The sequence below is a fragment of the Mustela nigripes genome, chromosome 15, assembly GCF_022355385.1.
Source record: "Mustela nigripes isolate SB6536 chromosome 15, MUSNIG.SB6536, whole genome shotgun sequence".
Taxonomy (NCBI): domain Eukaryota; kingdom Metazoa; phylum Chordata; class Mammalia; order Carnivora; family Mustelidae; genus Mustela; species Mustela nigripes.
In genome coordinates this window covers 77,594,506-77,608,608 of record NC_081571.1, presented here as the reverse complement: position 1 = coordinate 77,608,608, position 14,103 = coordinate 77,594,506, and the positions used below count along the sequence as shown (strand labels likewise).

At 36.6% G+C, this 14,103-nt stretch overlaps 1 long non-coding RNA gene across 1 annotated transcript in view; it reads right to left on the bottom strand.

Moving 5' to 3' along the window:
• The window catches only part of LOC132002502 (uncharacterized), a 90,099-nt gene extending 87,290 nt beyond the window's left edge, over positions 1-2,809 (bottom strand). The window contains exon 1 of the long non-coding RNA XR_009399925.1: positions 2,734-2,809. This is a non-coding gene — a long non-coding RNA (uncharacterized LOC132002502). The remainder of the gene's footprint in view (positions 1-2,733) is intronic.
• Between the last annotated feature and the right edge of the window lie 11,294 nt (positions 2,810-14,103).

Sequence of the window (14,103 nt, the reverse complement as noted above, 5' to 3'; positions counted from 1 at the left end):
TGCTGGTTTCCACCTGCCTAAAGTTCACTTCTAGCTTGACACGTTATGCTTGTTTTCAACAGCAAAGGAAAATGGAGATGCGGTAAGAAGACTCAAGAGGTCTGTGTTTGTTTTGTTTTATTCCCAAGTAGTCCTTGCCAACTGGTTAATAAAAGGTTAGTTAGTCTAGTGTTTGATTGACACAATGCAGTTGGCCATGGGGTTACTTAACTACCATGTTTTGGTAATGGGTATGTTGGAAACAAATAAACTTTCTATTAAGTCACCAGAGGTGGTTTCAGCAATCATGGAATAATAACGGTCACCCATTTACCTTCCAAAGCTGTCTTCGTAGCTTACCTTCCCAGGCCTGTCAGCATGCCTCATTTGGGTTGACAGACCTAGGGAAGCTCTGCTGAGGTCATACCCAGACTAGAACATTTCTCAAGATAAATAGTAAAATTAAAACACATACATACATACATACATACATACATACATACATACATACAATATAAGACAAGAAAATACAACAAAAATGCCCCTAAGGTGTTAGCCCAGTATGGGAATGCAACCCACTCATTGCATGGAATCGCCCACAACTGCAGGTTTCTGTTAAGTAAATTAGCATGGGGGTTGCCCATTTAGGTAAATGAATTGGTCTCCCAGAGAACCATCTATGAAGTACATATCCTTCAATGGATTATTGATTATTGCTGGATTCCATCAAATCTGTACCCTGATTATCAAAATCTCAAAGACGACCAATTCCACAGCTGTGAATATGGATGAAGGGGGGAAAAAGATAAAAAAAAAAGAAAGAAAAGAAAAGATCAGAAAGGAGAAAAGAGGTACAAGCACACAGCTTGCAGCCTAACTTAGTGTTAATGCCAGTACACATCATATCAACTAGTCAGGAACTGGATCGGATGGAAGGGTGTTTTGTCCCGCAGCTAATGCACTATGAACTAGCTTTAGTAGGTGGTTCTCTAAGGAGCTCCACATGCAAAGTCAGGAACAACTCCACACTTTTCAAAACTTTAGGAGGTTGTTGGTGTCTGCCTCTCATATGTGGATGAATTCTAATAAATATTGTTTTAGTGTTGTTTCCCATAGCAGGTAAGTTTTTGTCTCATGTTGTTGGAATGAATATAGATAAGTAAAGGGATTGAATAAACACAGACACAAAAGAAAAAAAAACAAAACAGGGAAATAAGATAGTGAGAAGTTATTAAATGGTGAAAATAAACTTATTTAGAGGTAAGATATACTTAAATAGCGTGTATGTGTATCCAAAAATCAATGTTGTGACCATTTATTAGAAGTTATCATAGATTAAAAAAAAATGCAGCTTCTCATTAAAAATTGAATGAATAAATGCTGTTAATTTGCTTCCAAGGGTCTCTTATTTTCTGCTTCTTAGCCTCAATTATAATGTTGAAATTTAAAAGCCTGAATTAGTAAGCCAAGTGCAGATTCTGGAGTTAAGTAACTTATTCTAACTCTGGGTCCACTAATTATTAGTAGTATGACATTAGCAAGTGCCTTAATCTCTCTAAGGCTATGATTCCTTGTCAGAAAAATGGATGTTAACCCAGTAGTGACTTCATGAGATTTTGGTGGTCAATAAACCAGAATGCAGATGAGTTGTTTTACATAATTCAGACCAATAAATACTCTAAACAAACATCAGTTCTTCTCCCATCCAGGCCCGACCCTGCTTAGCTTCCGCGATCAGACGAGATCGGGCGCGTTCAGGGTGGTATGGCCGTAGACAAACATCAGTTCTTCTGATTAGAAGTCAGGGATGTAGGTCCAGTAATGACCTTGTCAAGGTCACTGGTTCCACACCCATCCATCTTCAAAAGGTCTATTTCCTCTACTAGACTCTCATCCATCTTTCCTAATCATTTCCTCCTTCTCGCTCTTTTTCTCTCTCTCTTTCTCACGCACACACAGTAAAATACGCAATGAGGCCAATGGTAATCATAATCAAATACACATAAATATCGTTAATGTACAGTGAGGAAAATGATTTGGATGTTTTCCATCATTTATGAACAGTTTGTTACAGACAAGTAACTTCTTACAGTAATCATTTCTCCATTTTAACTTTTCTTTTTCAAATGTGTTATCAATGGAGGCTGCCCTGAATAAAACTTAATTTATGCAAAATGAATGACATATTAGCTTATGATTTTTAAAAATCACTGCTGTCCTCTTTCTGATATTTTTTAAAATTCTCACAGTGCTTGAAATTCACGAATGCTTCTCACTTCTGCTGTTTCAGATAGTTTTTCTAAAATTCTTATCCTGCCATAATGCGTTATAGGGAATTTATTCTTCACAGCAGAGAAACAGTTAAGACTGAGCAACAATGAAATTGTTAAAGATTGCTATGGTCTTATTTTGTATATGATATTTTATTTAAAAACAAAAACAGAGAATATATAGAATAAAATATCATAAAAATATGTATTGATTTATCAATAACATTTGGCATTGATTGTCACAACTACTGAAATATTAATGCACTAATATTAATACAAAAATGCAGAATTTATTAATGTGCTGATATTAACATGTGGTAATTATCAAGGGTGGCCCCAGGAGTTTCACTGCTTTGCTGTTCACACCCTACAACCTCCCCTTCAGTATGTGAGGACCCGATGACTTGCTTTTAGCCGGTAGAATACGGTAAATGTAAAGGAACATAGTTACTAAGTAATTAAGGAAGGTTAATTTTTCCATTACCTTTTTGCATTTAGCTGTACCCCGCTTTATCGGAGCTCTGAGTTTCAGTGGGAGTGAACACAGGAGTTGGTTCAGGGTTCTTTCAAGTAGGAAGCTACTCTTTTTCTGCCAGGAGTGTTGAGAAAACAATAGCAAACTGCCTGATCCCACCCGGGGAAGGACTACGTACAATTTCAAGGATTGTGGTAGGAGAGAGTCTGGTGACGTACCCGATAGAGCATAGGTAGCTGGTTCAGTGCATGTTATTCGGGAGAGATGTTTTCATTGTTGTTGTTCAGGAGAAATGTGACATAGGATTGCTGTCAGCTTAGTCTCCTGTCATGAGGCCTCTCTCTCCCCCAGTTCCACCTCTCTAGATCTGGTCTGGCAAAGTGACCTTCTGTTTCAGACAGCGGACCCTCTGCCGCATACTGAACACCTTGTATTGATGAAACAAATGTAAACTAATTACATAAGTCTCAGGCCTGATGTTATTCAATAAGTAATGTTAACAGTAAACATAATTCAAGAATTAATTGTGCCCTTCGAAATGACTCAAGGATAACTGGTTTCACCAGCTGATACTCAGAAAGTCACTGTTCTCGGGATTCTAATTTCACTGTTGTTACTGAAAAGGGGCTTGGCGTTATTTTCTCCTTGAAATTTTCACTACTTGATATCAAGTATGAGAAAGCGAAATGGAGACATCACACCTTGTACTCAGAAATTGAGAACTAAATACCCTAAAATGTACTTAATTAAGAAATCCAGAGGCTACCTGGAAGGCTCGGTTAAGTGTCTGACTCTTGATTTTGGTTCAGGTGTGATCTCAGAGTCCTGACTGAGATCAAGCCCTGTCTCAGGCTCGGTAACAGCAGAGAGTCCGCTTAAGATTCTCTCTCCCTTCGGCCTCACTCTTTCTTAGAGAGAAAGAAAGAAAGACAGAAAGAGAGACAAAGAGAGAGAGAGAAAGAAAGAAAGAAAGAAAGAGAGAGAGAGAGAAAGAAAGAAGAGAAGAAATCAAGAATCGTGTTTGGTATTCTAAAAATTTACATAGTTCATTTCATTAATATACTTTAGAGGTTTATGAAACTCAAGGGAAAATACTTAGATTCTTTTGTGTTTGATAGTTTTGAGAGACTGAATTTTCCCATTCAAACTTCAAATTTAGCTATAAACATTATAGATTTTTTAATAAAATTTAAGATAATCAGGTATCACCTGTATGTTGTTGATATTTTATAGCAAAACAGCTGATTAGGAATTGCAGGATTCCATGTTTTCCTGCAAAGCGATTGAGAAACATCTTGTCTTATACTACAGCCATGATATCTAGTTATTATTTCATTCTGCTTGAATAAATAAGCAATATTGGAAAGATAATTGCAACAGGTTGTCCAATTTCTAAACACTGAAAGAATTAAATATATTTGTGAAAGAAAGACCATTGTCATAATCAACACAAAGGGAATACAGATATTATAATTTATTGTGGAAACATAGCTGCAAGTAAGTGCTGGGTAACTGCAAAGATAAAGGTGTACAGATTAAATGTACCCACTCAGAGAACAAGAAAATTACTAAAGTAAGCTTTGTCCATAAATATGTTCTTTGTTTATACCCTACCCTTACCACCAAAATTTAGTTTAATTAGAACAAGATAATTACCCAATTATCTTACTGAAAGAAGGTATGGATAGATTATTAAATACTAGAGTAAAAAAATCAGATAGAAATTTAATTTAATTTTGTGAAAACCTATGCATCAACATAACTCTTTGTACCCTCAATAATGCTACCCCATTTATATATAAGTGGATAAAAATGTTAAACTACTAGCCTTTGGCTCAAGTCATGATTCCAGAGTATTGGAACTGAGTTCTGGAGTCTGGCTCCCTGCTCAGCGGTGAGCCTGCTTCTCCCTCTCCCTCTGCAGCTCCCCTGCTTGTGCTCTCTCACTATCTCTTTCTCTCTCTCAAATAAATAAGATCATTTTAAAAAGAAGCAAATTCCATTCAGCTGTTCTTTTACCATCTGACTGATGGACCACTTTATTGGCTTTTTCACTGGGGAAAAACTATTATTATGATACAGGATAATTCACAGGAGAGTTATCATCAAATTACACCTATGGACAAACGTGTCAAGTGTGTAGACAAGACAGAAGTTCATAACATTCACAGCCACTCATTCTGCCATGAAGTCTACACTGTCAATCTACATTCATTTAAAAATTGTGCCCTAGCCTAGACATGTGATTTCTTTGCCACCGAAGAGAGGTAGTCCACTGCATCTCCAAGGTAGCCAGAACGTTGCTATAGAGAATCCCTCTGTAAACAGATTAGTATGTGGCTTAGCTGTTCTCTGTACCACAAGATGGAAGATTTCAATAACACGCAATATTTTGGAATTTTAGATGGCAAGTTCCATGTGTTGCAGGCAGTGAAATTTTTGAACACAGGATTCTGTCATAAAGATCCAATTTGCTGTAGTTACTAGTGGAAATACCAAAACAAATCAGAAACATGGTTCACTTGCAGTAATTGTATAATGATATTGCAAAGGCTGGTCTCTTACCTGGGAATAGTCACCATGTAGAGGAGTAGTGAGAAAAAAGTGAACTATGGTATATTGAACAGTGTGTTCAACAAACAGAAGCTGTCAAAGAACTGGAGTATGATGACATGACGGCTCCTGATTCCTTCTTTCTACCTATCTTTCTATGAATCAAGAACAAAATCACCATTCATCTCTCTCTCTTACCATGCCTTTTTTGTTTGTTTTGTAGAGAGGGCATGGGGAAGGACAGTAGGAGAGGGAGGCAGAATCTTAAGCAGGCTCTACTCCCAGAACTGAGCCGGAACCGGGGTTCCATCTCATAACCCTGGGATCATGACCTGAGCCAAAATTAAGGGCCAGACACTTAACCAACCGAGGCATTCAGAGTCCCTGTAACATGTTTTTTTTGACAATGATTTTCAAACAGTCTTACCCTAAAGCTCCTGAACATTATCACTAGATTCTCTGGGAAGGGTATGAATTAATTTAAAAATGGCAACCTTCAATATAATACAGAAATTCTATGAAGTCAAAATATTGGTAGTTGAGTGAGCCAAAATCTCATTTATTTACATCAATAAAATAGGCACCTCAAGACAAATGGTCTCCCTTGAGTAATGTATTGCATTTCCCTCTGTTTTTAGAAGGAATGAGTAATGACAGTGAAAAGCTTAGGTTCATTAAAGAAAAACAAATTTAATGTACTGGACTCCTTTATTTAGAAGGAGCCTGTGATGTGAGTTGACAGTTGCTTTGTTTAGACAAGTGTCATAGTTTTATTTCATTGACCACATTTTCTGAAGTCCAATAGGGTAATCATTCTATCAGCATCCGACTTAAACATCCAACATCAACACAAAAACAACGGCTTCAAACTAAAGAACCAAAATATTCAAAATCAAATAATTATATTTTTTTTCGGTAATGGTAACATTTTACATAATTTGACCCATATGGAGCTAGATAATCAATGTTGCTGAGGTGTAATCTAAGTCCAGATTTCCATTAAGGAAAATGTTTTTAGGAAAATAAAACATTTTAAAACAAATCAGAGATGTGTAGTTAATTAACTACTGAAAGCTAAATATGCTATTTTGAAGTTTAATATGATGTAAATGTAATGCTCTATTGAATACCCCTTGATTTCGAACAAATGGATGCTACTTCCTCAGAGCGAATCAAAATTAATTTAGATATTCCCTGTCTCTACTAAGGGTGATACCAGCTGTCCTTGAATTGCTCTAATCTCCAGTAAATACCAATAATAGGCTGGAGCAGGTGAAGAAAGCTACATTCAGGGTAGAGTGCTCTGAAAAATTCTAAGTAAATTTATTATTCTTTTAATAAATTGCTACAATCCCTTTGCAAAGAGGATTCATCTACTAGAAAATATTTGAGGAAAAAAAATCACCTATAATATAAATTTTAGAAAATACTGTCTTTGGTGATTAAAAGCAGATATTTATGAACTAGTTTAAGCTATAAATGAACATTAGATTTTGCTTTCTAGTGTAAATCATCATTTATGCTAGACATCTTTGTAGCTTCGGTCACGCTCAGGATATTAGAAACTGCCATCTCTTCTGCGTGGGGTATGTTCTTTCTTTAATAAATGTTTAAATAACTACCAATGTTCTTATACTATGTCTCAAGACACAAAACTGATCCACAGAACAAAAATGATTGTCCAGGTAATTTCAGTTAAAAATAATTTAAATAAATTATCTAAAATACAGTATCAAAAGTTTAATTTTATTATTCACTCTCTTTCCTCATCTAATTTCCTTTAAACATAATAAAATTTTCTGCAATCAAAAAATCAAACAAGTCATAGGTAGGACCCTATAACGTGTAATTAGCCTGACCACAAAACATAACTATTGGGCAAAAAATAAAAGCAAACTCTACAAGAAATTTTTGAAGATTGTACAAATAACTGATGGGGAGAAAAAGAAGATGATGCTGTTCAAATGCCCTTTGGCAATTTTCAAAAATAATTTTGTTTATTCTGTGTTACAAAAAACATAACATGAAGTATTGAATTTGACTAAGCCTGGAGTTCATTTAAATGTTTCCCAAACCCATGATGAATAGTTTGTTTTAAATTAAAGCCATCACTCTCCCATTCAGTTTGTAGGAAATGCATACATTTAAAGGTACATTAGTTCCAAATTATGTATTTCAAAACCATCATACATTAAAAAATCGACTGATTTAGCAGCATATATATTGTCTATTAAATTATGTAAAATACCAATATAGAAAAAAGTCTGTGTCATGTAGTAATATTGTACATATTCTAGCTTTTCTCAATGCAGAGTGGTTGTGTGAATATGCAGGAGGGTTTTATCAAAGCAGCTCCAACAAGTAAATACTGAAAAAAAGTAAGGTGTATGGATGTGACTCATTCTTCTAGTAAATAATAAGAAGATAAAATGAAAATCACTTGGTGTCTTTGACCCTCGGCTGCTTATCTGAACACCTGGGGTTGGAAAGTTGTGATTTCTAAGTCTCTAATATTAAATGATCTTGTGACCTGTCTTATTTAAGTTTCTGAGATTATCTAATTGGGGCTTAGGTACACAGGACGGACTGTCTTGAAGGCATAGAAGATGCTGTTAACAGGAAATAAGTGGCAGGCTCCGGAGTCATTGGCTGGCACCCATGCTTCCAGAGAATTCTACTTCAGAGACCAGCAAATTGCCTTCCATTAAATCAGATGTGATGACTATATATTTAAGATCAAGTGATAAAGGTAACAGCTAAAGAACTAAAAACAAAGAGTAATCTATGTACGGATGACAGCCAGCTCCTTTACAAGGGTCGATTTACAATAAACTTGAGCCTCCTCAACATCATGGGAAGGGAGCTCATAATGTGGTCAGATGGTCTCATGGTTCTAAAGAATTTGTCAAGTTCGGTAATTTAACTATGATTTATGAAGATCACTGTCTCTTCTCACCCTGATTTCCATCCATTATACCAATCCCTGATTTTAGTGGACCATTAAAAAGGCTACTGTGAATTTGGGGATTCAACTGAGGGCGGCTATTTTTGGAATTCTCTTCAACTGGGTTTGGTAATTCAGATTTATTTTAGGCCTTGTCATCACATCCATGGCGAGTTTCTGTGGCCTGATCACGTCATGTTTAGGAGACACCTTCAGGAAAACTTCTACTGTTTTCTGTGCTGACCTGTCCACCCTAGAGATTCTGGTCATTTGTATCATGTTGCAAGTAGGTCCCCTAGCCTTGACATCAGAGCCCTCACATTAACCCTGCTGGGAGAAGTGGAGCAGACATGAGAGCCGTGGAATAGGCAAGAACAAATCTTCCAAGCCCTAGAAATGCAGAATTGTGAGCAGAAGATGGTTTTCACTGACAATCAAAATAGAAATTCAACTCCTCTTGGTAGCAATACACAAAAATGTGTGTGTGTGTGTGCATGTGTGTGTGTGCATATGTATATGTGTATGTACATGTGTATGTGTATCATATATGATTAGAAAAGGACCTGACATTTTTTGCTTTTTTGATGGGAATTACTGAGAATGGAATTTTTTTTGAAGATTCTATTTATTTGACAGAGAGTGCAAGAGAGAATGAGTAGGGTAAGGGGGAGAGGGAAAAAGAGACTCCTGGCTGAGAAGGAAGTCTGACACAAGGCTCGATCCCAGAACCCAAGGGTCATGACCTGAACTGAAGGCAGAGACTTCATCAACTGAGCCATCCAGGCACCCTGCTCAGAATGAATTGATGAGAATCCCTGTGTTTACAGGGCACAATCTCAAAGCAGCTCTGCAAGGTTGAGGGGTGTCTTATGTATGCAGTGGCATGTTTTATGTGTGCCAACCTACCAAACTTGTCTTAGCATATTTGATGCATTTTTTTTCCTAATGAAATCTGGCAGACGTAGACAAAACAGCATACAAATTGCCACCAACTCAGCAAATAAAGTGAAGAAACAAGCACAGAGCACCTACACATTTTAACCAATAAATCAATATAGGATAAGAGTAATTTATTGCAAATTAGTGTAGCTCAGTGTACATAGCAACAATTTTAAAATGTGTTTGAACTGCTATTGAGTATACCTTACTTTCAGATTACTTTTGTGTTGTGTTTTGGAAATATTAATCAAACCAGTAATTTAAAAATGTAGTATCAAGGGCGCCTGGGTGGCTCAGTGGGTTAAGCCGCTGCCTTCGGCTCAGGTCATGATCTCAGGGTCCTGGGATCGAGTCCCACATCGGGCTCTCTGCTCAGCAGGGGGCCTGCTTCCCTTCCTCTCTCTGCCTGCCTCTCTGCCTACTTGTGATCTCTCTCTGTCAAATAAATAAATAAAATCTTTAAAAAAAAAAAAAAAAAATGTAGTATCAAGGCAGGCAACTATTAATCAAAATATGTTTTTTTCTTCTTCTGGATTTTGTTACGTTTGTGACATTTGCCAGTTTTTTTCTCAATTTAAATATTCTATTTTTTACTTCATTTTGGATGTATAATCTTATCCGTTTCCATAAGCATTCCCTGCAAATTATAAACAACGTGAAATTATAAAAGTTTCAGATCTCATAAGATCTAAATCTGTTCTCGCCTATTGCATATGCCAATATTGATAGAGAAGCTTTAAAGACTGAAACCCACTGGGAAGCATCAATTGTTTTAATGGCCTGTCTTGTCTAACATACTTGGATTCTTTGTAACTAATATATAATCATGTCTCCATTTTATAGTCACCACCATCATTACAGGACTATTGCTTTTATTCCACTTCTCCCTGCCAGTCTCAATACAGGAGGATTTATCCTGGCTTAAATAGTCCATGTTTTAAAATATCTACAAAATCTATTGGCATTCATCATTAATCAAGCAAGTAAGATCTATTCCTTTCGTATTAATCACAAAAAGCACATGGGAGATTTTGACCAACCAAAACTTTTTCTTGGCAATTTTTAAGACACTAAAATGTTAGCTGGAAAAATGTCTTCCCTGAGGGTAAAGACTAATTCCCAAGCCATTGCAGGAAGAGGGTTTGCGGATGCTTCCATCACTTTGATGTATGTACACCTGGAAAGCATTATTTTATTACTTGCCAAATGATTTTTGTTGACATTCATCAGCATTACTATTTATTTTTAATGATTTTATTAGTTGAGATGTTTTCAGCCACAAACAGAAACGCCATGCTCGAGGTATTTTTTGGCAACATAACTAGAAATCTAGATGTGAGTAGACCTTCGGTCGTTACACAATCATACGATGAGGGAAAGCCAGCAGGAACAGTTTAGAGATATAAGTGAGGCAATCCCATAAACTGACAAGACTATACAGATCTCTGATATCTTATCTAGTGAAAATAAAACAGCAAATAATTCAACAGAGCTGAAGAATGTTTTATATTCTTAAAGCCACAATGTGGAGAAGAGAATCCATGAGACGTTAGCCAAGCTGAGCTGAGCTCTAACAGTGGAAACATACGCACTCTGGCGACAGAACCCACGTCTTATAGTAAAGAAAATGGCACCAGAATGAGGAAAATAGCCCCAACCCCAATAGTATTTAGAGATTGTGCTCTGTTATGGCGGGCATTTGAGGAAACATTTAAAAGTTTTTATTTTACTTTTTGTTATTTCATTTTAACCATGGGGGTGGGGGGACAGGGTGCACCTATGTGGCTCAGTCAGTTAAACATCTGTTATTGGCTCAGGTCTTGATCCCAAGGTACTGGGATGGAGCCCCACGGAGGGCTACCCAGTCAGCTGGGAGTCTGCTTTTCCCTCTCTCCCTGCCTCTCTCTCACACTTATATGCACTCTCTCTCTCTTTCAAATAAATAAATAAAACCTGAAAAAAAAAAAGAAAAAGAAAAAATAAAGTCATAAGACTTTTTTTTTTTTTAAGATTTTATTTATTTGATAGACAGAGATCACAAGTAGGCAGAGAGGCAGGCAGAGAGAGAGGAAGCAGGCTTCCTGCTGAGCAGAGAGCCCGATGCGGGGCTCAATCCCAGGACCCTGGGATCATGACCTGAGCCAAAGGCAGAGGCTTTAACTCACTGAGCCACCCAAGTGCCCCTCAGTCATAAGATTTATTTACAGAAGCGGTACTCCAGAAGCCACAGATATTTTTTTGGATATGCAGAGTATTAATATATTTTTTCTCCCACTGATTTCATCGAAGCCAATACAGATTAAAAAATTAGTTGCATATCTACTCTATCACCTTTTCCACCATTTGGCATTGTTGCCCGGAAGAATTCTTGGACTAGATGGAAGCAGAAGCTCCTCCAGTTTGTTTGGTTTTTGTTTGTTTGTTTATTTGTTTTTTTAAAAGATTTTAGTTATTTACTTAGAGAGAGAGAGAGAGAGCATGAGAGGGGAGAGATCAGAGGGAGAAGCAGACTCCCTGCTGAGTAGGGAGCCCACTGTGGGACTGGATCCCAAGACTCCAGGATCATGACCAGAGCTAAAGGCAATCATTTAACCAACTGAGCCATGCAAAGCCCTCCTGTTTAATTTGGTCCCATCTCGTAGCAAGGAGAGCAACCACGAGACATTCTCCTGCTTTCAGGACTGAACTGGTCATGTCCTCATCGTGTCCTGACACTGTCCCCTATCCCTATGTGATATTGCACTCGTGGTAGCTCCTAATTTATTAGCCTTTTTAAAGAATACATTAGATTTTATTAATCTGCTCTAATTTCTTGGTGGTGGATTTTTAACTTGTACCATATCTTTATTCTTTCTTTACTTCAATCAATCTTGGTTTTTAATTTTATCATTTTTAATTTGCCTTTTTTCCTGAGCTGAAAATGTTCTTTGTTTATTTTAAAAGTTTTATATTTATAGTAAGATGCATTTAAAGATACAACTCCTGGGGTACCTGGGTGGTTCACTCCGGTAAGAGTCTGCCTCTTGATTTTGGCTCAGGTCATAATTTCGGGGTCCTGAGACTGAACCTTGTGTCAGGCTCACACTCAACAGGGAGTCCACTTGTCCCTCTCCTCCCTCTTACCAAAAAATAAATAAATAAAATCTTAAAAAAATATATGTAACTCCTTTTTAAGTATTGTTTTATCTATATTTATATAGGTAGTGTTGTCATTTGATGCAAATTATTTTAAAATTTCTGTTTCTTCTCTATCCCCTCAAATGGATAGAAATATGTATGTGTAATGTTTTTTAATTTCTAGATGTTACTTAATGTTACTTTCAAATTTCTTTGAACTGTGGTCAAGAATCATGGGTTTTAATAACATAAAATATGAGAAATTGACTCAAATTTCCCTCGTGGTCTTATGTATGGTTATTTTTGTGATAGTTCACAATACATATTCACGGTTTTCTTTGTGACCCTGGTTCTAAGTGGAGGTGGCACTGTTCCTTGGGAACTTTGGGGAAGTGAGTGGAGATGCTTTTGTTTGTCATAATAATTTTGGTGATTGGGTTTGCTGTGGTTTATTGGGTATAGTCAAGGGAAACTAAATATTTAGTAAGACATTTGACAGTTTAGCACATATAATTGTCCTGTGTCCTTCCTGTCTTTCTAAAGTTCTATTAGACATTTATGTTGGCTAAAAATCTGTTTAAATCATTTGAGCCTAGAATCTAACACTATTTCACAGAAAAACCAAAGTCTTTTTGCATTACTTTAACAGACACTTTGCTTTTCAAGAATGGAACTACAGCTGACTCTTGAACAATATGGATTCGAACTGCTTGGGTCCATGTAACACAAGGATTTTTTTCAATACCTGAAGCCAAGGACTCTAAAAGTATTTTTTCTTCCTTATGATTTTCTTAATATCATTTTTTTCCTGGTTTACTTTATCATAAGAATAAGGTAAACAATACATACAACATATAAAACGTGTTAATCAGCTGTTTATGTTATTGGTAAGGCTTCTGGTCAATGGTAGATGATTAGTAGTTAAATTTCTGGGAAGTCAAAAATTACACATGAATTTTTGACCACCCCAGGAGGCTGGCACCCCTAACCCCCACATTGTTCAAGAGTCACTGTACCATGTAAAATGAAAGAAGATTTTGCTTTTTTTGGATTTTTTTTAAAAGATTTTATTTATTTGACAGACACATCACAATTAGGCAGAGAGGCAGGCAGAGAGAGAGGAGGAAGCAGGCTCCCCGCTGAGCAGAGAGCCCTATGTAGGGCTCCATCCCAGGACCCCGAGATCATGACCTGAGCCGAAGGCAGAGGCTTTAACCCACTAAGCCACCCAGGTGCTCCTTTTTGGATCTTTCTAATCACAGACTTCTAATCATAGTCACACCTCGAAAAACCACATTATCAGTGGAAAGCTACTTATAGTATTTGAGTTGACTTTAAAAAATGTGTATTTTTCTGTGTTTTTTTGGCTGCCATATTCACTTGATTCTACATAGATTCGTAAACATCTAATTATTTTTTTCTAGTGCAGTCGTACCTGTATCAAAATATGTATTATTGTATACTAAACTACTTGGTTTAGTTCCTCCTTTATATCACAAAACATTATTGATTTTGTATTTAAAATTTCTAGAAAGGTATGTTACATTAACTATAATTCTTTTTCTTTTTTTTTCTGGATATTAATTTTTGTTGCTATTTTTTAAAAAGGGGGGATGGGGTTGATAGAATTGAAAAATCACACTTTTATATAGTACACATAGTCCTATATGGGTGTTGGCTCCCCCGGGGTAACGTTGTGATGGTAGAGGCATCGAGAGTGGTGAGGAGATTAGATGTACAATTTAAAATGGAGTGACATCCCAGGTTAATTTCATCATGTTTAATGATGTGAAGAATGAGGAAAAGTAGAGGAATTTAGTTCCCCT